Below are 25,761 nucleotides of genomic sequence, written 5' to 3' on the forward strand. Positions count from 1 at the left end.
AGCCTGCGCGTCCGGAGCCTGTGCTCCGCAACGGGAGAGGCCACAGCAGTGAGAGGCCCGCGTACCGCAAAAAAAAAAAAAAAAAAAAAAAAGAAACATATGATTCTTGTTCACACTTACATAAAATAATGACAGTGCTGTTAGTAATTAGTTACCAGATCCTCGATTGCTTTGTTCTTTGGCATTAGTAATATGCCACTTGAAGTTTTACACCAAATTAACATTACCCACATTCAACTGCTTCCAACCCCTTGAAAATGTGTAATCCTTCTTCATAAGCAAGACGACGTGCCTGAGAGTAAGATAAGCACTCTGCATTGGTTGCTCCCAGCCTCAAGAGTATGTGGTGTGTGACCCATTTTGGTACAGGACCATACTGTTCTGACACTTAGCAACTGTCCTTAGATATGAAAGATTATTTCACTATGTGAAACTAACTCACCTGTCTATGAAATAAGTTTTTTAACATGTAACTCTGTCAAACTACCAAGCCTAACAGATTAAAGTGAGGGAAAGCAAACTGAATACAACCAAGGCACTTACTCAACTAGGACTCATTTTGCTTCCACCGTCAGCTCGTACACAGAAACATAATGTCAGAGTTTCAGGGATCAGGTTTGTAATCAATGCTGCTAGGCCCCTTAAATTCAGTTTCTATTTTTTCTATTTGTAGAAAGTGAATGACATCTGTCGAGAGCTACACTTCCTATGACGATGAGTAAGGTGGCAACTATATGAACCACTTCCATTTTAAAGGGAAAAAAGTGCTTTTGGAAGAAAGAGGATTAGTGTTGACCAGACAGAATCCCAAAACCAGCACCCAAATTCTGTTCCAAAAACGTGGGCATCTACACTGTCAAGAGAAAAAACTGTCTCTCATTCCACTTGGAGTAACTACCCTCCCTTTGTCTTATAAATGACCCTGTAGACAGTGTTTATATATAATACCTAGAGATTTGTCTGTTTTCCACTGACACTATAAATCAAATGTTTTCAATTGACACTGGAACTAGAAAACTGGATCTAAATCTGCTAACTGGTTAACACAGCCTTATATGATCTGGAGTCTTGAGGCTTCATTTCCAAATCCATCTGAAACTCCCAGATCTTTGACTATCCATTTCCAATTGAAATATGAATGTGTCAGTTAGCTATCTGGCTGAGAGAGCACACGCTGAATCCAGAAACTCCAGATTTTGCCACAGGATTAAATATTTTATAAGCTATAAATGCAGATCCTAGAATTATATTTAATCTTTTTCTTTCCTGTATTTGAATTTAATCAAATGCAATGTTGTTCTCGTTGTTGATTAGTTAATGGTGCTGTCTTTCACGTACGGAAGTTCTGATTCATCAGCAGAAAAACATGCTCTTGAGTTTTTCAACTAGTAAAGAGAGATTCTGTTGTTATTACCCACCATTTCACCAAATTCCTCTTGCAACCATATGACTGGTTGGACAAGCCCTTCTGTTAAACTAGAAGAGAGGGTTTGGGTGTTTTTTTTTTCATTAAGTAACATGAAAGAAGTTTAAATTCATGATCTTTCATCCTTAATATCATGGTCTAATAAACAGAACTAACTATCCCAGATATTATAAGAATGTGATCCAACATTTATTGGGGAAATATTACCTTATGTATTTAGTTAATTAATATATTCTAGATTCTAATGTTTTCACTATGTTGCAAGCAGAAAAGAACTATAGGATTGGTAACAAATGTTTTGCTCCTGCAAGTAATTATTTCGCTTAAAACAAAATACTCAACTTTTTTTTCCCCTTCCACAATGTGGATTCTTCAATCCTTTTGGATAAAAGGCTTAGATGATCTGTTGTCTCTAGCCAGAGTGACTGCATATGTTCAATAATATATCAGTTTCATCAGCTGCCACAGAATAGGCACACATGACAATAAATCATTTTGGGAACTTCCTGAATCCCAGCCAAGTTGTAGACAATAAAAGATCCTGCTTGTAAAGGCAGCTATAAAAGTTAATTTCATACAGGTTCCCCAGCACGCATGCTACAGTTCAGTTCCAAACAGATGTGGTCTTGGAATAGCAATGGAAAATGGCATGAAGCATTTCTGCTAACTTTCCGTATCAGGAGATTCAAATATTTGGTGTTTTGTGTAACCTTCGGTCATTAACACATTGCAGCAGGTATGAAAAATGAATTCTTCAAGCTTTTCTAATGTTGTTTCCAGTCTGAACTATTCCTCCACATTGGAAAGATTATCCATCAAGCCAGACATGCAGAGACTGAGAAAATCCACCCAGAAAAATAACAAAGACAACAGCAGACATTTGGGGCTACTTTCGGAAAGAATCTCTTGAAACAAGAACTTTTATTTATGTCCTTATTTGCTTTTGCCTGTAGATACCCTGGCAGATCGCTGCAGAGACAGCTAGCTACTCCACTCAGCCACGGAGTTAACACGAAGAAGAGACGTGAAGGAAAGGAAAAGGCTGAACTAGACAACGGACGCCCAATTACATGAACTGACTGAAAATGTCCCTTCTGTCAAACATCACACTTGGTCCTTGCTCTTAACTATGGCCACTGTGAACGCTTGCTTTCCCTACCCCTGCCGAGGACCACTGCTCAGCCTTGTTCATTCCTAAGGTTCCCCATGATACGAGACTAAAATCATGTTTCTCCCAGTTTCAAACAATAGTTCAAATGCTGGGAAGTTGCATGTTTGTCTGAATATTTATAATTTGATCCATTCTCTATTCAGGTCTCAGTAAGCAGAGCTCCCTATTAATAGTTCTCTGGAATTGTCTTGCAACAATAATGATCAATCCTTTGGTTTATCTTTTGCTGGAAAGGGGATTTTCAAAATGTCAAAAAGATATACCCTCTCTACAAAAGCCCTGCTGAGCTTGAGAGTATAGAGTACACCTGGAGTCAGAGAAATTGTAGAACAATTAAGTGCTGAGGGCTGAATGAGGGTGTCATTAACATATTAATCATACACCTGAAATTAATTAAGGCCGACCAAGGGATTAAGGTGCTCCAGGCCAAAAAGAAAAAGAAAAAAAATGGATTGACGATGTTATATAGCAGATAGTTATATAATCACATCTTATGGCAGCAGATTGCTTTAAAATTACAAATGACACTTTCCATCCATTGGCTCATATGAACATCAGGCCAACCTCATAAATTTGCGAGGGATTCTTATTTTGCGGGTTTGAGGAAACAAGCTCAGTGACATTAGGTGACAATCCCAAAAAGAACAAAGGAGACAAAGGCCACAATCCCAGCGTCATGGCCTTGAAAGGGCAGTAGACTAGGAGTTCTACCATGGCTCCAGGGGTACCACACACACTGCGCTCTGGGACTGTGCTCCGCGGAAGGCACAAATTCCTGTAACAGCTCAGCCACTGACCAATGACTTTGGCAAGTCACTTTAACTCTCGGGCCTTTTCTCATCTTTAAAAGTGAGGAGAGTGAAGTAGAAAAGGAACCCTAAGTTCCCTTCAGAGCCGACCTTCTACACGCGTCCTCCGGGGGGAGGTGGCAGAGATGAACTGTTATTGGCAAGAGGCACTAGGAACCACGCTTTGTGGGCCTTGGGTTAATGGTACCCCTGCCCCTCTGCCATGTTTTATCACAAGTACTTTGCATTTTCAAGTACTAGATACGACTATGTCAAACCATGGGTGGGGTGGCCTCAAGGCCAGAGGATATTATTCGTTCTTGTACCAGAGTGAGAGACAGAGCAGAAGCCAATGCAGCAAGTCAGGAAGCAGAGAGGCAAAAACAGGTCAGTCTTACTAGCCCCTGTGCAACTTTCAGTTGGTTTCACCTGGGGTTGGTTCTCAGTTTAGTGGTTGGTTTTCTTGGAACTAATAGCAAACGGTTTGTTTCAACAAGCAGGGGAGAAACCAAATACCTGGACCGTGACTAGCCTGACCCTAGGCCGACTGTGGTGTCTCTCTCCAGAGTCAAACAACCTCCGCTTTCCACCAGTGGCGCTGGTGCCACAAGCAAGAATGGATCTCACACCCAGTCCTATCTCTAGTATCCTCCTCTTTCTCTCCCATTTTGCAACTTAGAACACAGCAGGTCTTCACTGGCAGGCTACCAGTGGAGTATTCAAGGTCCCAACTGTTTAAACTGTAATCTGTGGCATTGAACAGAAGTAGGACTGGCTTGATGTCCAGACTCCACAATGAGAACGATGCCTTCATTCAGCAATCCCATGAAAACCATAGTTCTGCGTCTATAATACCTAGAACATCAATAGCTTGTAGAAATTATTCTCTATCATCGTCTGTTGTCATCAGAACATACCCATTTACAAGATAATAGAGGTGATTTTGTTTTATTTTACTTAATGGGTCAGCTCTCTGGAAAAAAATTGGTATTCTATATGGTAATAAATAGTACTTTAATGTCATAAAGAGTCCTTATCTGGCACCCAGGGCATAGCCTGCTACCTGGCAAGATACGGATCATTGGTTTTCAGTCCATATTACTTCCTAGAAGGTGTGGGCTGCAAAGGAACTCTTCTTTCTATATTCCAGTGTTTGAGTAAGTCTCGTTTAGCCAACAGAATGTCCTAAACCAAGACCAGGTGGTTTTAAACAATCTTTGCCCTCAAATGCCTTCCAGCACTCCACAGAGCAGCATGGCGAGGTAGGAGTCCAGCAGTGGGCTTCCCATTCGACAAGTAAAGAACCTACCACAGAGAAGAGATGAGCCATTTGTCCAGATCACATGTGTCCAGAGACATACTCTTGGCTTGCAGACTTTCTGCTCTGTATTAGCAGCTCTGGGTGACAGCCATAAGAACAGTTCAAAGGAAGGGCCTTTCGCATTGATCATGGATTTCCTTTCATCTTGGAATTATCCTGTAGGTAACATAATAGTGCCCTGGGCACTTCCTTCAAGTAAATAAACCTAGAGAACATGATAATCCTATTTGAAACACTGTCATCCATATACAAGACTTCAAGGTGGCTTCTTGTGGAGGAAGAAGGAAAAAGTCATACACAGGTACTGTTAGCCACGAATCTTCCCTGGTGTTTTCACAATCACTGGGAAGAATTTTTTTTTCATTCCAGTTATAAAATTTATTTTATTACCAATCAATTGCATAAGCCTTATACCTAAGAAAGAAAATGAACCATGGACACATCTAAAGACAACTTCAAATACTTTAGAAAACTTGTGCTATCTCAAAAGGAGACTAGGCAGAGATTTTTCGAGCCCCAATTCAACCATTACAATAAATTTTTTAGTTTTATACTATTAGTAGTTGAGCTTCAAAATGCCCAAATTGATATCAGGCCACTCAGAGTTATTTAAAAGTAAACTGACAATTCATAACAGTAATAGTCGTAACAGCATCTAGCATCTGTACCATGCTTGAGAGTACTGATCTAGAGCTTTCACACCTATAGCACATTTCATCCCCACCACCTCTCTAAATTGGTTACTATTATCTCCCGTTCATAAATTAACACTGTGGCCAAAAAAGCTCAGAAATGGGACTCATACTCAAGTCTTCTGAATCAAAACCAAAACTCCTTTCATTTTACCACAAACAAATCTCAGCAGTGCCAGGTCAATTTACAATATATATTGGGAAATCTTAAGTTGAATAAAGAGCAATTCTACATTTCTGAAATTGTACATGCACTAATTTTAAAATGAGTAAAACACCATCATAAAAAACAAGAGGATTAAGTCCTGAACATGATGTATTCAGCAGTCCTCCTTAAGATTTAACACTTTGCACAATGCCATACCCATTTGTAATGTTTTCCCCACAACCAACCAAAATTACTTTAGTTCTCTGGGGCAAAAATCTCTTGGCTCTCCCAAGAGTTTGCATCTGCACCTCGTAGGCGGTTTCATCATCTCACTCCATCTCTGTCTCTAATATGCCTCCAGAGGAGGAGACTTCAGATTCTGGATAGAGCTCTATACTGTCAACATCTGTAGGATTACAGGTGGTTGGCAAATAGGATTCAGCAACTGCTGCTTCTATTTCCTGTAACCTCCTTGGAAAAGGGAAGGAAAGGGAAGCCTCTTGAGGAAAATTTAGCTTAGGTACTATATCAGAGGCTACATGTCCACCGACATTCATTCTCTCCATTTTAATAATGCAATTCCTAAGTTGTACCTGTGCATAGTCCCTCAACTGGAGACTACACTTCCCAGCCTCCCTTGCAGCTCGGTGTGGCCATGTGATCAAGCTGCAGCCAAAGGGACATGAGCAGAAGGATAGATGCCACTTCCCGGACACTCTCCTGGCTCTTTCCCTCCCTCCTGCTCACTGAAGCTGTAGCCGCTGCCTTACCTCCAGCCCCCGCCTGCTGACCACTGGACTGTTATGTAAGAGAAAAAGAAATTGCAATCCTATTTACGTCACTACATTTTGGGATCTTTCTGTTTTAATAAGTTAGCCTGTGCCCTAACATTTTTAATTACAGGGGCTCAGGACCTGCATCTTACAGTACCTAGCAGGGCGTACACCTAAACTGTGAATTACTTGGGTCTCTTGTTCAAGTGAGCGTTCAACTTTATGTCAATCAACTTACTAATCAGTTAATATTTTCTGAGTATGTGCTCCATTCAAAGCATTCTGCTTGGCACCAGAGATATGACATTACCCAGCCCACAGGAAGTTCATCATCTAGCCACCAAGACCAGAGAGACACAAAACTACCACAAGTCAGCCCTGTTCATCGTTAATCTCCACACAAGTGGCACCAATGGCAAGTGTACAGCCATGCTTCTTCCACCTGCACTAGTAACGTTCTTCTCTCCTGGCCTGAGAGGCCTCCCAATCTGTAATAAGACTATGGCGTTTGAATCTGTTTTCCCTTTCCCAGATCACTTAATTTTCCTCCACCTCAAATTTTCCAATTACCAGACGGTCCCAGTGACTATCCACATCCTCACCCCTTTCAGACGCGAGGCTTCCCAACCACTCCATTACGTGTTCTCTTCTCTGACCTAAGGCACTAGGAAGCTGGTCTAGGCAACTGCATATTTTGTTTGTAGGCCATGCGCTATTCATGTTGGAGATAATCAATCACTCGGCGCCTCTCTCCCTGCCACCCAAACAGCGAATCTTGCACTGCTGTATTGGCCCGCGAGTTCCCACCTGCTGAATGACTGCTTTCCAGGAGCTGGAGAAAAGTGGCTGTGCAAATTGGCCTGGATTCCCCAGGCACCAAAGCTAGAAAAGGAAAAAATAATCAGGCCTGAACAAAATCAGGAGACAGACTAATGAAATGAAGGGGAATATAGATTGACTCTCATCGTGTGCCATTGGTGAGTCTAGAGCTGTTTTTTAAAATTAATCAAATGCTTTTGTTGTTCACTAAAGCCAAGGGTAACATCTGCTCACCATACTGACCAACATTAAAACACACACACACACGTGAAATGAAGTTTCACCTACGACGCTGGATTAATTACATCCCCAATCTAGTTACGTGGGGGAACTGGAGCAATTCCTCAATGTCAGTTGATTCTGACAGCAATCTCCATCTACCTTTAAGGGAAACCGCTTGAAATACAGCTAAGAGAGAATTTGTTTTGTGTTAGAAGAGCTGCCTGACCACTTACTACAAGTCCAACTTACCCAGCATACTTCATGTGTGAAAATGGGATAGCAATGCAGGGTTTCTCTGAAAGTCACTGATAAATGAAAAAGCCTAGCATGCTGCCTGACCCAGAGTAACTAGTCACTAGGTTTAGCTCAATCAGAAATGGACATTCAAAGAATGCTAACATTTGTCCTAAGATGAAAGTGAGAACCTAGAAGGAAGGGCTGCCAGGAGATGAAATGTAAAAACTAAAAAAACTGATTCGTGGGAGGAAACCAATATCCTCTGAAAAGGAAAGATTTCAGAAAACATGAGAAAAATGGCAAAGACACGGCATGAAGTGACAGAGAAATGTGTAGGAATGCTCTGAAAGCAGAGAGGATCTCCAAGGACATGAGCCCAGGAAAGAGGAAGAATAATACACTAAAGTATTCCATGAGCCGGACATCGGAGCAGTCCAATCCCAACAGAGACTGTGATTTTCCACCACAGATGAAGGAGGGACCTTGTGGAATTTCCCCAGTGATCAAAGTTGACAAGAAGCAAAAGGAAAACCTATAAAGGGAATTGGAGAGAGATATAAAAGCCTGAATTAAATGGCATTAAAAATAAGATAAGATTCTATATCCCTGCAATTTGCCAAACTGTTGTAGAGCTGACCCCAGGAGACTTCCACGTGTTGTAGTAAATCACTCTGGATGCTGAGTGAACATGTGTGGTGTTTCAGAGGTACCAGCTTTGGCGAGGGGTTGGGGGCTGCTGAGGGCCGTAACCTACGTTGTATGAGAGAAAGGAACAATGATTCCAAGGGCACAAGGGTGTGGCCGTGGGAGCCTCCATGTCTCACCCCTTCTCCAGTGACGCCCCAGATTCTGGTCTCCAGGCACCCCCTGAGCCTGTGACGTCACTGGACTTGTACATTTCAAACCCCTTTTCTCACAGAGTAAAGAATTGGGACAGCCGTACATAGCAGGTGGGTCATGGTGGAAACGTCCACCTCTGGGCTGGTGGGCAAATAGCCCACAGAACAGAGAAGTGTCTCCTCCAAGGGACTCAAGAGTTCCTGATAATTTGAGAGGAAGAGAAGGAAGAAAATCCTTCCCCGAACCCCTGAGTTCAAGGTCATGTCCACTACCACCATAACGTGTGGTTTTACTTTGCTTTCTCTCAAGAGGCAGGCGGAACTCCTACCCCATCCACCCGCCAGTGTCCAGCTTGTAAGCAGAGCTGGGGGCACCTTCCCAGTGCCCAGGCTCTGGGGACACAAGAGCAAGGCAACTCTCAGTGCACTGAAGCATGATGCATGGTTTCCCCACCAGGCGGTCTCCAGGTGGACACACCCGCCCTCCCCTTCCATGTGCCTCCAATCCTGCCCCCACTCAGCACCTTGCACCCCATCCTCCCCGGGCCTGTCCTTAAATCCCACACCCCGTGGAAGAGAAGGGATGAGGGAAGGCAGCACCGCAGCAAGCAACCTAAAACAAAGCCAGGCAAACTGCGCTCTGACCCCCGTGGGGCGGCCAGACGGCCCTTCTTCTGCCTGGGAACGCGGTTCCCTCAGAGAGCCCCAAGCTCCGAGGCAGTGAGAGCGCCTGCCGCGGAAGACGAGCCTCAGCCTCGCTCTCACTGCCCGATTCCAGCAGGGCTGGAAGACCTCGGTGCACCCTTGCTCCTCTGGACCCTCAGAAAGCTCAGAGCCGTTTATTTGCCTTTGCTCAATCTCCCCTTTTTGCCACCAGGACAGTGTGAAGTCTGGAAATCTGTGCTCAGCACAAGACAAAACAGAGAGAGGAAGAAGCCAGCACAAAATGCTTTCTCCAGCGCGCCGCCTGGGGAGCCGGGCCCTGACTTTGACATGTGCTGGAGGTGTGGTGTCCAAAGTAAACCTTTGAACTAATTTTTTGGAACCTCCAAAAAGACCTTGCACATCAAAGGGGGATCTGATCCCTGCTCCGTGCATTGCAGGCATGGTTAAGCATTTTGCATGAATCAACTACCTTCTGAAAAAGAAAGGAAGCCCAAACTCAAAGCACATTGACAGCCCTTGGACCCAAATGTGGCCCCGAGCACATGCTCACCACATGGCTGTACCCCCCCGCCCCCATTCAGTGGAATCAAACCCTCCAGACACGCCCCGGGGTCCCCCATCGCACAGCAGTCATGGCAGAGCCTCTCTCTGCAGCCTCCCAGTTCAGGATACAATGGGGCCACTTGTGGGAGCAGCCTCGTGCCCCTCGCCATGCCTACCTCAAGGGAGCCCGTGTGAGCTCGGACACCAGTCATGAGGGCAGCCCTGCAGGGCCGCCCCCCTCTTCCCCAGACGCCAGTACAGGATGCAGTTTGGGGCTGAACAGGGAGTCCTATGTGAGCTCCCTGGCACCATGCCCAGACAGCCACATCTTCTGCCGGCACCAGCACTGGTGGGCACAGCAGAGAATTCCAGCCCCTGAAAGGAGGCAGAACAGGGAGTGTATCCTCAGTCTTGAGATTCTTCTGCCTTCTGCCCTCCTGGAATTAATTCAGTTCACCACAGGCAGCTATGGTGATCAGCAGTGGATGAGCTGAAACTCAGAGGCCACAGTTGCCCCAGCAGTTCCTAGAAATTGTAAGATATTTTCTTCTTGACCAGCCTGAGGAGGAAAGCATTTTCAGGCCCTTACCTACCAGCTGTGCTATCTACAGCCCCACAGCTGGACCATCATTGGAGGGCAGCAGGGAATGGCCCTGGGAGGCCACTTGTGTCCTTTCCAGCCCCTAACAACTTCAACCCACTAACAGCTTTCAAAGAGCTGGGAAGATATCCGACCTTATCATTTCACTGGAGGCACAGGAAACAGTTTGGGGGACAAGATGCTATCATTCTTGGCAACTGTCTTTTTTAAAGTCATTTTCTCTGGTAAGCAAAGTTCTAGGTTCAGGAAAAGGAAAAGGGGTTTAAGACTGCTAATGTAACCTGATAGGTAACAGTCTTAATTAGCAGCTCAAAAACTGCCCACATTCTGTGTTTTTAATTAATAGGCACAATTTCTGTTGAGTTCTACTTCAATAGGAGCTATATAAAACCAATGAGTGGGTGACATTATTCCATTCAAAAAAGAACTATAAGAAGAAAAAAAAGCTGAATTAGGAGGTACAGACAAGACAAATGAACTGTTTCTCTGGGCTCTTCTGTCATCAATAAACATTGTTACCTAACACCTCTTGCTGGAAACACTTCACCCCATGACCAATCCATCCCTTGAACCCTTGAACCATTTTAACACCTTGTCATTTTGACCCTTGAGTCCAGACACTGGGGATCCCAGCCAGATACCCTCATTCAGAAAAGACTGATGGAGCGTGCTATATGCCCAGCACCAGGCAGGTACCAAGGATGCTGAGATGAAAGAGCTGGTCCCACTGTCCAAGGAGCTCATAGTCTTATAGAAAATAACCAGATAAGGAAAAAAAATGCTGTATGACTGAACTATAAGCATGCTGAGCACAGAAAGGCTGTCTTATTTATTCTTGTATTCCCACAATCCAAGCAAGGTCCAAAGAGAGTAGGTAATTATCAGATGTTTGTCAAGTGAACACAGGGTGAATAACAGGTGCTCCATATGTACAGCAGTGGCACAAAGGAGGGATGATCAACTCTGCTAGGGTGGGGTTTACCCAGAGGTCAGTTATTTGGTGCACAGAGGCAAGACCACACCAAGAGTGCTCCACGTTCTAACTGCTCAGAACCCAAGCAGACCACTTGTTAAATATTTTGATTATTATCCATAGGGAGAGAGGTGAAACCCTGAAGCTGGGTCTTAAAGACCAGGTGGGAGTTTCCCAAACAGAAAAGCTGGGAAGGACATTCCAGATAGAAGCAGCAAGATGGACAAAGCCAAGGAAACCCGAAAGGTACCAAACAAGTTGGGGCATTCTGAAGCGGGAGGCTGGGCTGACGCCCACAGGAGCCAAATCCTGCAGAGCCACATCTACCGCACGCAGGCGCGCAGCCTTCACTGGAAGTCTGCGATCAGAGAGAGACCTGAATGAACCACTTTGACGAGAAGAGAGACACATCTGGGAAAAGACAAGTTCAAAGAGCTTGGAGATGGACAAGTAGAAAGATGTGAGGGGTTGGAACGAAGGCACTGGCAGTGGGTTAGAGGGGATCCGTGACTAATGGGGATATCTGGGAGGTAGGCTGTCCTCAGACAGAACTTAGGAGCCTATTAGAGGCGAAGGATGAGAAGACAAGAGTTTAAAATAACTTCCATCCTTCTGGTTTGGGTAACTGGGGAGATGGTGGTTCTACTAAGACGACAGGACACAAAGGAGCCCAGGAAGTCTGGGGCAAGGAGATGATGAATTTCTCATGGTGAATGTTGCTTTTGCCATGGAGCAATCTAGAGTGGGTCGTAGAGTTCCAAATCTCAGGCAGAGGATCTGTCCTGGAGAATTGGACCTCTACTGGCCTAGGATTTGCACGGGGTTTTCTTCTACTGTCTCGTGCAAACACAGACGCACACAGACACACCCTCCAAAAAAATTCCGGATGTCATCTCTGATAAGAACATTTCCATGTTTGAGATAAACCTGATACTAATTCAGAAGACACCACAGAGAGCAGTGCATAGAAAGTAGCTGTGACACTGACGAGTTAGTTATGACAAAGCAGACTCCAGCAAGACTTCCAAATAGGGAGAAATGTTCAAGCTCCATTTTTCGTATATGTTCCAAAGAGCTCAGAAAGAAACCTCAGTGCTCTCAGTGACCTCAAGGAACCTTTTCTCCCTTTAAAAAAGAAAAGAAAGGGGCTTCCCTGGTGGCGCAGTGGTTGAGGGTCCACCTGCCGATGCAGGGGACACGGGTTCGTGCCCCGGTCCGGAAAGATCCCACATGCCGCGGAGCGGCTGGGCCCGTGAGCCATGGCCGCTGAGCCTGCGCGTCCGGAGCCTGTGCTCCGCAGCGGGAGAGGCCACAACAGTGAGAGGCCCGTGTACCGCAAAAAAAAAAAAAGAAGAAAAGAAAAGAAATAATGATTTAAAAAAGAAAGAAAGAAATCTTCTTAGCACACATCATCAAAGCCTTAGTCTCTGCTCAGTTGCCCAGTGAATCTGAAGCACACAGTGATGGTCCCACCAGACATCTACCTGTTGAATTTAAAGAAACCCTGAACAATCAATAGATGGACTACCTTATGATCTCCTTCCCTTTCGATATTTTTTCTTATAATCCTGGTTTCCCCAAGAACCAAGCAAGTCTTACTAAAACTTCACATCAATTAACCTACCACAGATTCAACAAATCCACTCCTATCTGGAGCACACTGGAATTTCCAGGTGGAGAATAAAACCCAGGAAAAGATCCAAACCTATATGGCTGTGGCATAGCCAAAGGGATCTTCAAGATCACCCTGATCTTCCACCAGATCTGCCTATAAATTAAGTCAGTCCTATTAGTCTCATTTTAGTACCTGACTGGGGCTCAGGGAGAATAAGCAACTTGCATGAGATGATACAGCAAATTGGCTTTATGGTAAGAATTCCCAATTACAATGGCCAGGAATCCCTGTCATTTTGAGAAGTGAGTTCTAGGCATCCCTGTGAAGAGGGCAGTCTGTATAGGCTATTACTGGACCCTAAGGCCAGATCAGGTGAGATGCCCAGAAAGAGGCACAGTGAAGGGTTTACAAGATCTTGTGTGTTACAAATGTTAGCTGATACTCATTATTTGTGGTAGTTACAGTCTATAAAATTACTGGACCATTGCTCCTAGGGGAAATGCAAAGTTAGGCTCCTGAGAGCCTCTGATCACAGCATTAACCGGTCATCAACTAATCAATACAGAACCTTGTTTTATGTGTGTTTCTGCTTAAAGACACCTCATTCAATATATATTGTTGATTTGTTAACACCGAACTCACGGCCAACAGCCCTATAGCTCATGCCTGAATGAAGATTCTCTAACACGTGTATTTAAGTCAAAATCACAGCCTTCTTGCACTTAGCAACACTAGACATCACTTCAACACTACACTAGGGGACCACTTTAAATAGAAAAATCACCAAGAAAAAGCACCAAACTGTGGGAAATGTGGCACTAAATACACCACGAGAAGGAAACCTGTTCACAGTACTAGAGCTGAAACCAGAAGGCAGAGTGTGGCCTTGTTCAGCCTCAGCTAGAAATCTGTGCGTTGGGTGACTCAAATTTTTCACCACTCTGTGCATGTCCACAAATGACTGTGAAAGTACTATAATTATTGATTTGGGTGGGGGTTATAAATACGTTTTAGCCAGTAGGTGAATTCGCAAATACAGAGCTGTGAGTAACGAGGATCAATTGTAGGTTGTACTGTAACTCTTTCCTGTAACCCAGCTATTCTGCAGGGAATTTTGGCTAGATGTTTAAACACATCATCATTTAAGTTCAAGGTCATTCAAGCCACTTTCACTTGGGGGAGGGGAGTTTAGTATATTCTTACAACAAAAATTAAAATGAAGAAATGATCGACAGGGTTATTTTTAAAATGCAGTCTATTTTAAATGCTTATGTCTGACAAATTAATGCCTTGAACTCACAACACTGATATAATGCAATGCAACTGGCACTACCCATAAGATAATTTTTTAATATTAATTCATAGATCATCACAGGCAGTATGGTCTGGAGGAGAAACACACGTTTTCAGTTATATGTCAATCATCTTTTACTTTATCTGGATCTTTCTGTGTCTGTGACCTCATTTGGAGAGAATCCCAATGTCTATATTTGAACTCCTTTGAGAACATGTGGCTCCAGCAGATGATTTTCCTGACCCTCCCTGTGATGGGCTCATAAGTGAATAATGATCCAGGTCTCTTCAAGGAGTCGGTCACTCCCTTTCCAGTTCACAATGCAATTAAAGGAACCTATTATTCTATCTTCTGGGTGACTAGCAACAGAGGCCCTAGGAAGGAAAGAGGCCAGGACACAGTAAAGGAGCAGGTTAAACAAAAGCCACAGTTCAGACTGCCCTTCCAGGCTGTGAGATCTGCCCCAAGTCACTTTCTATCTCCAGGCTCCAGTTTCCTCAACTGGAATTAGAAGATGTTTTAGATCAGTGGTTGGCAAACATTTTCTGGAAAGATTCAGCTAGTAAATATTTTAGCCTTTATGGGTCAAGAGGCAAAACCAAGGATATTTGTAGGTAATTGTTATAACAAGAAAGAAAATTAATGTCCACAATTTTTTTTCAACCATTTCAAAATGTAAAAACCGTTCCTTAGCTCGTGGGCTGTACAAAAACAGGCAGCGGACTGGACTTGGACATTGGGGTGTAGTTTGTTGACCCTTCTTTAGATCCCATCAGTGCTGCCCAGCAGAATTTTCTGTGATGATGGAGATGTTCTCTACCTGCACCATGGCTACTGAACACTTGCAATGTGGCTAGGGTGACAGGGGAATTGAATTGTTAGTCTTATTTCATTTCAGTTAATTTAAATTGAAATAGGCACACAAAGCAAGTGGCTAAGCACAGCTGCAGACCTTTCCTCCATTTCCTCAGGCCCTAATACTTCACGGCTCCACAGATCGCTGCCTTCAAGAGCTTCTGTTCTATGAAGTTGGCAGGTGCGGACAAGCTTTGAAGATTTTGCCCTCGTTGATTACTTTGGCCTGCACCGACTTTTTCTTCTCTAGTTTTCTACCATGTCTCTAGTCTGCCATATCCATTCGAATGCTAAATTCCAAACTGGGCAGGGAGGTACCCCAAGGTGTCCCAACAAACTCAAGGGATGCTACAGATATTTTAAATTTGAAGAAACCACACCATACTCAACATTTATCTATCTATACTAGTGCAAATGACTACTAGTGCAACATCGATCCAATAGTTCATACACAGTGACTAGTTTGTAGCTTCATCATTAGATAGAGCTACATTCCTTTTGATGAAGTCATATCTTTGCAAAGTTGGGTTTTCAACAGTGATCAAAAGCAAGGCATGCAGTGCTGCCTTAGTTCACTTGCACTGCTATTAACAAAGTCCCATAGCCTGGGTGACTTATAAGCAACAGAAACGTACTTCTCACAGTTTTGGAGGCTGGAAGTTTGAAATCAGAGTGCTAGCATGGATGGGTTCTGGTGAGAGCTCTCTTCCAGGTTACAGACAGCCAACTTCTCATATTGTCTTCACATGGTGGAGTGAGAGAGCTCTCTGCAGCCTCTTTCTATAGGGGCACTAATCCCACTTATGAGGGCTCCACCTTCATGACCTAGTTATCTCCCAAAGGCCCACCTCCAAATACCATCACACTGGGGATTAGGGTTTCAACATAGAAACTTGGGCGGAGAGGGGGAGAGAGGACATAAACCTTCAGTCCATTGCACATGCCCAATCTGATTCCAAGATTCTCTTAAAGTACAGCTTCTTTTATCCCTTTCTTTCTCTCCACCTCAAAAGCTGTGCCTCTCAATTTTTCTGATTCACAAAGCTCAGCAACTTACTTGACAAAATTCCCGCTACCGATGAGTCCTGACAAGAACTAGATGAACTTTCTCTGCCAAAATCTGGCTAAGGCAGATGCTGCCTAAGGCTTATGAGAAAACTTTATTGAAGTATTTGACAAATGTAAACTGGGGTCCCTTAGCTCGTCATCAGGAGCAACTGTTTGTTTTATTTTTAGAGGCTTTAGGAGAAGCTCTTATTTTGTTTGTCTCTTCAATGGTTAACCCAGCATTTATTCCTGTTTTTGGAAGGAATGAAGAGAAGCCTGGTTCTGATACTGATCTACATTCTCCCTGCCAGGGAGTAAGAGCCCATTACATGATCCTCCCTGCCGGCGAGCTGCCCTTTCTCCACTTGACCTGCAGACACAGTAAGTTAAAAAAGTGACCTGCAATCTTTATGATGTTCTTTCCAACTCCCGGGTTTCCCTGGTGTCCGGCTGCTGCCTACATAAAAGGCAATGAACCTAAACCATTAACACTTTTTTCTATGTTGACTATGGGGGAAAACTGGGATACAGAGCAAGTGCCTACAGGAAAAAAATATATATAGTCTGTGCCCTGTTTGTCTCTAGAACCTTGATCAAGAACCTGAAATCCAAGGTTTGAGCCATGTGAGGAGTCACCTCTGCCAACTACTGAGGCAGCTCAAGGGCTTTGTCCAGTTTTGTGGGGAAACGCCTACAACTAGGGCTGCCGTTGCATTCTACCCCCCACCCAAAAGAGTGGGCCACACACAAAACCTTTCACCATGGGGTCAGGTTTTCGGGTATTCTGTCTTTCAACCTACAATTTCCCTTGGTTGAAATTCAGCCCACTTTACTTAGTTACTCTCTACTCTTTCATCCTGGGGGAAAATCTCTCTTTTCCACTGAAAACAAAAGAAGATCATAAGATCCATTTTACCAAAACTAAAAAACTCAAGTCCTATTAAAACACTTCTGAATTTTGGCAAAACCCACTGATGGGCTGGTGGTGACAGAGTGTCAGGGGAGGTATAAACCCAGCGATTCCTTCTCTACAAAAACAAAGTGCTTATATTTAAAAACCTAAAGGAAAGCTAGATGACCTTCTCACTCTGAAATTTCATGATTCTGTGGATAGTTCTGAAGGATTTCATAGGCTCTCTTTGCTACATGATGGTGGACAAATTCTATAAATTTCTTTTCCTTAATTTGGCTCAATTTAGAAATCTACTGTGGGCCCACAAATATGTCAGGTGCTGGAGATATAAAGATGAGTAAGGCCCAGTCCCTGTCTTCAAGTAACTCAAAGAAGAGGAAGGAAACAGATGCATAAAAAATAACTCTAAATGTCCTCCAAGAACAGGGCAAGGGAGTCAAGGAGCTCTAAGGAGAAGATGTTGCCTGGAAGATGGAGCACAGTTCTCCTGGAGCATCGGGTACCAAGGAAGAGCATCTCAGGAAGAAGGGAAGCATGCACATGGGATAGACACGTGCGATGCATTCAAGTAAAAGCAAAGGTTAGCCTTTCTCAGCCTCTTATCTCCCAACTCTGGACTTCCCCCTCCAATCCATTCTTCACTTCAAGTCAGAGCCATCTTCCTAAAATGCAACTCTCTTAAAACCCCTTGGTAGCTACTCTTAGCATGGTTTGAAATGCACTCCATAATCTGACCACTCCTCACCTCTCCAGCCTCAACTTAATCACCCAACCAGTCCTCTGTGCCACCACTCTGTTCCCACCACGGAGCCTATCCTACTCCACTTGCTCTTCCAGGACGACTTCGCTTAAGGGTGCCTCCAATAAGACGTCTTTCTTGACTCCCAAGGCTGGTTTAGGTTTTTCTCTTAAGTATCCCTGAGTATCCTGCAGCACACATCAGATGGTTGTATTGTAATGTCTGTGCCCCTGCACAGGACTGTCAGCTACTTAAGGTTAAGCACTCAATAAATACTTGTAGAAGGAAGAAAGGAGGGAGGGAGGGTGAGAGGAAAGTAGAACAGAATCCTGGAAAAATCTCAAATGTAAGAAATAAACTAAAGAAGAACTAAGAGTCAAGGAAAAAGTAATGAGAACGATGCGGGGAAAGAATGGTATCATGGGAACAAAGGAGAAGAGAACTTTCAGGTGGAGTCTCTTCTTATTGTAAAAGCAACACTCTAGAGAAATCAGGTGGCTAATGATTAAAACTGGGTTCTTTGCCCTTCTTTTGTGCCACGGGCCTCTTTGGCAGTATGGTGAAACCAATGGGCCCCTTCTCAAAATAATACTGTTAAATATATAAAATACAATATATGCGATAAATTACTTATATTGCAATACAGTTATTGAAATATTAAAATATTATATTATGGTCATATATGTGCTTCTTTATTAATGCATTAAGTAACAAGATCCAGCAGTAGGTCCAGAAACCACTGCAATTTCTCAAGAGCAATGAAAGACACAACACTTCATGATATCTACCATAACTGTACTGTGAAAGTGAAATATCTTCGGATATTATTAATACTACTGTGGTTTATTCCCTATACTCACAGCTGAAAGAAATGCTAAATTTCAGTTAATGGTTAGTACTTTCCCCACCAGAATTCACAGACCCCAACCAAGTCACCGAGTTGGCAATGAGGTCCTAGCTGACCTTTGCCTGAGCAGTTTCAGGCAAGTGGAAGGGGCAAAAGCCAGAGTGAAAATTAAGTGACAAACGAATGAGAGATGAGAAGAGGGAGGACATGGTTATAGGCTCCTCTTTCCAGATGTTTTAGTGGCCAAAAGAATGAAAAGGCTTGGAGTAGCTTGAAGGAGAAGAATGTCCAGGGGACACAGCAACAGAACAGGCCTTCTCCTTGGGACCCAAAAAGTAATGTCAGGAACAAGGCTAAATCACTGTTGGAAGTAGTCCCCACATCGTGAATAAAGGGCAATAAATCAGGACACGGAGTTATCAGCACTGCTTTTACTAGTGTAGGGAGATGGTGAAGATGTGCACAGGCTTAGAGGCAGAATTGCAGGGAAGAAGAGACAGTCAATGCCAGGGGATTCTTTTTCCCTGAAAAATAGCTATCATTGTTTGGAATAAAGCAGATAATGGGCTGAGTTTGGAGTTAGTCCGTGATTTCCACTCTCCATGTACTGCTGATTATAGAAAGGACCATAAAAAGAATTCTTCTAGTCTATGGGGAAGACAGTCTCCCAGAAACCTGCTCCAGATACAGCTTTACTTGTACAGATGTGAAATGGTCTCAGGGCAACAAAAGTTATTTAACCTAATCTTTTTCTGGGTCAAGATTGAATACTTTCAAAAGCAGTTAATGTCTGAGGCATCAGATGCTAAAAGAAAAGAATGTGTATATGAGAGACAGAAACAAAATTCAAGAAAATGGCAGGACAGACCCAACAGTTACTAAACACAGAACATAACTAAAACAAAAATAGAGAAAGTCTGGGTTTCTTAATAACCACCCTTTTTGAGCCAAAGGAAAAAAAACAAAAAAGGCTCCTGAAATCCGATGAGCTGTACAGTAGGAGCCTTCAGAGAGTTTGGGGAGAAAGTGAACAGAAGGAAAGCTGTGCAGATATGCAAATACCCTATTCAAACCCAAGCTTTGCTTTTCCTGCAACTGAGGGTAATTAAGTAGTTAGAGAGCTGCCTTTGAGCCCCTGCTCCTAACAAACAATCGTGGATTTGTTGGCTAGTTGACTTCATCCGGCCTAAGCCAGATCAAGATAAATCAAATTAAATGTCCACTGACACAAAACCCAGAGCCTGTGTGACACTGGGAGCGACTATACAGCTTCTGTGGGTGTGCAGCTCTGTGCCGCGACTGGAGCTCAGGTGCTGCTAGACATGAGACTGAAAGAACAATTGTACCCCCCTGTATTCCTCACTGGACATCGTTTATTATGCCTCCCTGTGCAAAGAGCCCAAAGCCCTTTCCAGAAGTGACCTCCATTAGCCTCAGCCACACTTCCCTGAGCCCCCCCAGCCGGCAGCCAGACTGTCTCATCAGCCCACGTTCCAACCCCAGAGTGAGTGGGGGAAAGGACTATATTCAAGGTCACCCAGCAGGTGGAGGCCAAGCCTCGGGTAACACTCACCCCTAACCTTGGGTCTTATCGGTCACAGCACTATTTATCTCAACCTGCAGCCAGGGATATAGCATTAAAAAGAGCGCTTTTCCAAGAGCGTTCAAGGTCGTCCTCTGTGGGACCAACCTGGAGGTCTCCGAGAAGCTAACACGGGGCTTAAGGGGAAAAGATCATATTTTCCAAACCTAAGTGCTTAGGGTTCTAACACCCCACCTTCTAGCTGCGTGGAATAAACTAACTCTGGATTCCTGGAGACAAGATGAATTGAACACGATATAGAAACCAGAGAGTTACACGCTTCTAAGGAGTATGAGATTCCGTCAACCACCAGCTTTGGGGTAACTCCAGATCTCGGGGAGCAAGTCTCCAGCGTAGGGCAGCTGTGTTTTGCGCCAAAGAGCCCCTCGGAACCGTGGCAGCTCACCGGGGAGATTAATGAGCGCCCTCCAGCACGCTCTGCTCCATTTCTGATCAGGGTGCTCTGCAAAAAACCCAAACCGGGCCCGTGAGCCATGGCCGTTGGGCCTGCGCGTCCGGAGCCTGTGCTCCGCGACCGGAGAGGCCACGGCGGTGAGAGGCCCGCGTACCACACACACACACACACACACACACACACACACACACACACAGAAAAACCCAAACCAGGTGAAGCTTCTGCCCTTAAGAATGTGGCTCGAGGCGCGGGGAAACGGAGCCGGGCCAGCCAGCTACCCGGCGGGGCCGCGGGAGGAACTTTCCCAGGCTGGTCACAGGCACCGGTTTCCAGGCCAGAGGATCCCCGGTGAGCAAGCCCTGAACTCTGACCTACCTGCCCGCCACAGGTTTGCCCTGGGCGCTGACCAGTAACTATTTGATGCGGGCCCACAGTCTGATTCTCTCCTGTCAAGAGCGCAGCTGAGAGAGGAAGGGAAGGGCCCTGGGTGGGGACGGGTGTCTGCACTCACCTTGGGGGCCCACCTTCTAGCGTTTTCTCCCTCCGGCTCCGCGGCGAGCTTCCGCCTGTCGGTCGACCAGAGGCCTGGTACCCAGAGCCCCGCCCCCCCACGCCGCCGGCGCCTGCGTACCCCGCGCTCCTTCCCGGAAGTGCTAAGAACCGCGCCGCTTTTAAGAGGCGTCCTCTGTATCTGCGAGTTTTGCTTTCACCTGAAGCCGAAAACAGCTTGACCAAGTGAAAATGCCCTTGAGGTACTGCAGGTCAAGGCCTCACATGGAATGAGAAGAACGAACAGAGGCTCTGGCTACCCGCCAAACACACAGATCGTGAGGGACACCGTTCAAGTTGGAGCAAGTGATCTACTAGCCCCCCTTACTCCACATTTAGTACCTAAGAACTTCTTTAGTTCTTAACACGTGACATTGAATCCAAGAGTCCGGTGGCCAAAGGGAACCCTTCTTTCACCATCTGTTCTTGTGAAATAAAATGAGACATCTACGAAAGGATGGCTAAACGTGCTTTATGAGATCCTTTCTAAAGAAAAGATGGGGGTGGGAACCTCCACATCACCAAGAGAGCTCTTTGCCTCCTTCAGGCTCCTGCCGAGTCCAGCATCCAGTCACCACCGGAGGCCACCACCACGGCTTATCTGCTCGGCTCCTACGGAGGCCCAAGAGCCCTGAGGAAGAAAGAGTCACGCGCAGCTCTGCTCCCAATGCGAGATGCCCATCCAACAGACACCTCCCTGCTGCCTTGCAATCCTTTGATTCCTGCCCATCTCCCCTCTGCCCCACATCCCCCGGGGGCTCCAAAGCTCCTTCCACACCTTCTACCCTTGCCTCCAGCTCCAGCCTGCTTCTCTCTGCTGACCATACCCATTTTGTCTTGTGTCCCTCCAGCCCAAGAAGTACAGAAGACTTCCTCCACTCTTAAGACAGCCACCCCTCCTTTAGCCCCCTAACACCTAACGGACTTCACATCCATGATCATTCTTTCTCCACACCTTTATTCTGGCCCTTTCTACAGCAGTTGCCTTTCTGCCCTGAACCATGTCATTCTTCCCCTCCTAGGGTATAGGCATGGGGAGTTCCCTTTGAACTGCTTCACCTCCCTCCTTCTCAGCCGAACTTCTAATCTCCCCTACCTTACATTTTCTTAGCACTCATTTCTTCCTTACCCTAGGCAGTCTGGCCTACACCACACAGCAGCCCTGAAACCATGCTCTCTCAAACGTCAGCAGAAATTCTCAACCACATCCAACAACAACCTTTTCTCACTTCTCATTCACCTTTAACTCTCTGAAACATTTCACACTTTGGTAACAGCCACCCCACCCCCCAGGTGTCCCCCATTTTGATTTCTGTGGCACTCTGCCCTCCTGGGTTTAACCCCCTGGGTGTTTCCCTTCTGTCTCCTTTATGGGTCCTCTTCCAAAGGTGGGAGGAGGATGAGCCATCATCAAGGCTCATCCTTGTACTTTTCTCATCATTCGCCTTCTCTGAAGTAGCCCATGATCCTCACTGCTAACAGGACAAAGTACCAATTCATTATCCTAGCCTTTGAGGTCTTCCACATGACCCTACCCAGCCCTCCTTATCTCCAACCAGGCTGCTGGCCTCATCCCTGGACCACAGGCTTTGATCAAGTCCAAGGCTCTACCTGGACCACATCCCTTCTACATTCCTCCTCTCTATCCAAATTTTACTCCTATTTCAAAGTCTAGCTAAACTCTCATCTTGTCTCACTTGTATTATTAACACAAAGAAAACCGGGAAGGTATCTTTACCCTTGTAAATCTCCTCAAAGCCTATGGTAGACATACGGAAGCCAAACAAAGTCAAGCAAAAAAGGTATTAAACAATTTATTTAATAAATATACTTAATCTACACATTCAATAAATATACTTAATATATACATTTAATAAATATACTTAATCTAGGCATCCTTTTGTCTTGACCGTCACAGCAACAAGCAAAATGTGGGACATAGTTTTTCTTCAAATATTGCTTACTTGGCGAACATTAGTGATCATAAAGTCGATCATTATATATTACAGTTTTCATTTCATAGGTTTAGGTTGACAAATTCAGTACTAAATAGACCAATTTGTTCCCCCTACTTCTTGGGATTAGGGTAAGTGGTCATTAGCTAGTGGCAGTGTTTCACACTTGACTACGTGGCCTCAATGGATGGCTTTGCCATCGATGTAGTTTATCTGAAATGGTGATAAGCAGACTTTTCCTATTTTACAAAATAGAGCTCTTTGTTAAAGCATCTAGTTGTAAACACCCAGTAACATCACACCAAACACTGTGTTTAAAAGACGACACTGGGGGGCTTCCCTGGTGGCGCAGTGGTTGGGAGTCCGCCTGCCGATGCAGGGGACACGGGTTCGTGCCCCGATCCAGGAGGATCCCACATGCCGCGGAGCGGCTGGGCCCGCGAGCCATGGCCGCCGAGCCTGCGCGTCCGGAGCCTGTGCTCCGCAACGGGAGAGGCCACAACGGTGAGAGGCCCGCGTAAAGCAAAAAAAAAAAGACAACACTGGGCTTCCCTGGTCGCGCAGTGGTTGAGAGTCCGCCTGCCGATGCAGGGGACACGAGTTCGTGCCCCGGTCCGGGAAGCACCCACATGCCGCGGAGTGGCTGGGCCCGCGAGCCATGGCTGCTGAGCCTGCGCGTTCAGAGCCTGTGCTCCGCAACAGGAGAGGCCACAGCAGTGAGAGGCCTGCGTACCGCTAAAAAGAAAAAAAAAAAAGACAACACTGGTGTAGCTTACTATTAGAGAAAACAAGCACCTAGGAAAACGATAGCTTTTTTTATTCATCTTTGTTTATAACTTAATCCAAATTTTTATTCTTATTTCACACACTGATTGAAATGTCATTCTACAAACCACATCTGCTGTATCAGAAACCGCTAATTCTCCCCCAGTGTGCATTCCCTGCTTTAACAGGTGAATCCCCAACGTTTAGCTGGCTGTGGCCCAGCCTGCCTTTCAGCTTGATATGGGCATGACCATGTCTGGCCAATAGGATTGAGGAGAAATGTCATGTGCATCTTCTGCGAAGTATCTAAAGTATTCTTTCTCTTTTCTTCCTTACTGATAATTAAATGCAGCTGAATAACTTGACCCTACAAACCTATTGGCCGCTGAGGGGAAGCACGTGTGGGTGATGGGGGAGTAACCCAACAGAAGGAGCCTGGTCCTTGATTTTTACAGGACACACTAGCCCTGCAATAGGTACCTCCAGAGTTCATTTCATGAGAGAGAAACAGATACCTTTTCTATTTAAGTCACTGTTATTTGGGGTTTTCTGTTATGCTCCACTAGACCTAATCCTAACTGATCTACCAAACTGAGAATCCAAACTTATAACTCAATTTGTAATTTCCAGAAAGTCCAAAACAAAATTCTGCCCAATATATATGTATGCAGGTTTGCTTCCAAAGTCCAAAACCAATTCCTTTCTTTTTTTTTTTCTATATTAAATGGGTCCATGGCTCATTTCAACAAAATAGGCCAAAACAGTATTACTGTCTTTCCCCATCCTTGTTCCTTTGTGACTTTCTTCACCCAATAAAAGAGAAGCTGAGTGGTATCATAGAAGGTGCATGCAACGTGCAGTATGAGAAGTTAGCTCTCACCTCTGCCCTTTTTCAGCCATGTGACCCTGAATAGATGACATCCTGTATTCAAAAAGCAAGGTGAATAATTTCCATTTGAATCATTCAAAATCCCCACTGGGGTTGCTGCATTTAATGATATAAATATGTTAAAGAGCCTGGCAAGTGTCTGACATGTCAGAGGGGTTTGATAAATGCTTACGAAATCTAAAAAAAAAAAAAAAAATTCAACCACAGAGCAAACAGCTCCCAAGAAATTGACTTTTAATCAATAATTAACAACAACTCTTTTAAGCAGAGAGAAAAACGGTGTTCCTCACAACAGGTGTCAGGATCTTCTGTACACGGCTGGATGCTGAGGCTGTTTACCTTGCAACCTTAGAGGTGTGAAGTCCAGCTCCCCCACGGGTAGTAACGATTCATGGGGAGTCCAAAACAAAAGCTGTCATTTGGTGTGAATTGAAAGGTACAGTAGGTCATCTGCAAAGATGGCAGCCGACCACCCTTCTCAAGGGTGCCCCACATGTGCGCCCCGCTCCACACAGCAAGAGGCAGACAATTTTCCCCTCCCTGTGACTTGCTTTCACCAACAGAATGCACCAGAGTAGCATTTGGTGAATTACAGGCCTAGACCTTAAGAGGTATTGCTGCTTCTGTTTGCTCTCTTGGAAGCCAGCCACCAAGTAAAGAAGCTTAGGCTAGACTACCTATTGAATGACGAGAGACTCCTGAAGGGAGGTCATGTAGAAGAGAACCAAGGCCTCCCAACTGACCAACAGCATTAAGACCCCAGACAACCACCCTCCTGGATGTCCCAACCCCAGCCAACTCCAGAGGAATGCACCACAAGTGGCCCCAGCTAACATCAGTAGGAATAGAACTGCCTCGCTGACCCACAGAACTGTGAGGAATAATAAGTCGTTGTTGCTTTAAGTCACTGCATTTTGGGATGGTTTGTTACACAGCAATAAGCAATCGATACAAAAGATGAGCGTTATCCCCTATGGTGCTTAGAACACAGGACACAGGACCCACCACCTCAATGCCTCCTTCCAGTAAACCCCCAAGCCTGTAACTTCAATCAGAGAAGCTGCAGTCTCAGCTATC

The 25,761-nt window shown here is 44.9% G+C and overlaps 1 long non-coding RNA gene across 1 annotated transcript in view; it reads right to left on the minus strand.

The window, feature by feature from the left end:
• Window positions 1-21,113, minus strand: part of LOC307193301 — a 386,923-nt gene extending 365,810 nt beyond the window's left edge. Inside the window, exon 1 of the long non-coding RNA XR_013830291.1 lies at window positions 21,038-21,113. This is a non-coding gene — a long non-coding RNA (uncharacterized lncRNA). The remainder of the gene's footprint in view (window positions 1-21,037) is intronic.
• Between the last annotated feature and the right edge of the window lie 4,648 nt (window positions 21,114-25,761).

This window comes from Stenella coeruleoalba (assembly GCF_951394435.1).
Source record: "Stenella coeruleoalba genome assembly, chromosome: 10".
Lineage (NCBI taxonomy): Eukaryota > Metazoa > Chordata > Mammalia > Artiodactyla > Delphinidae > Stenella > Stenella coeruleoalba.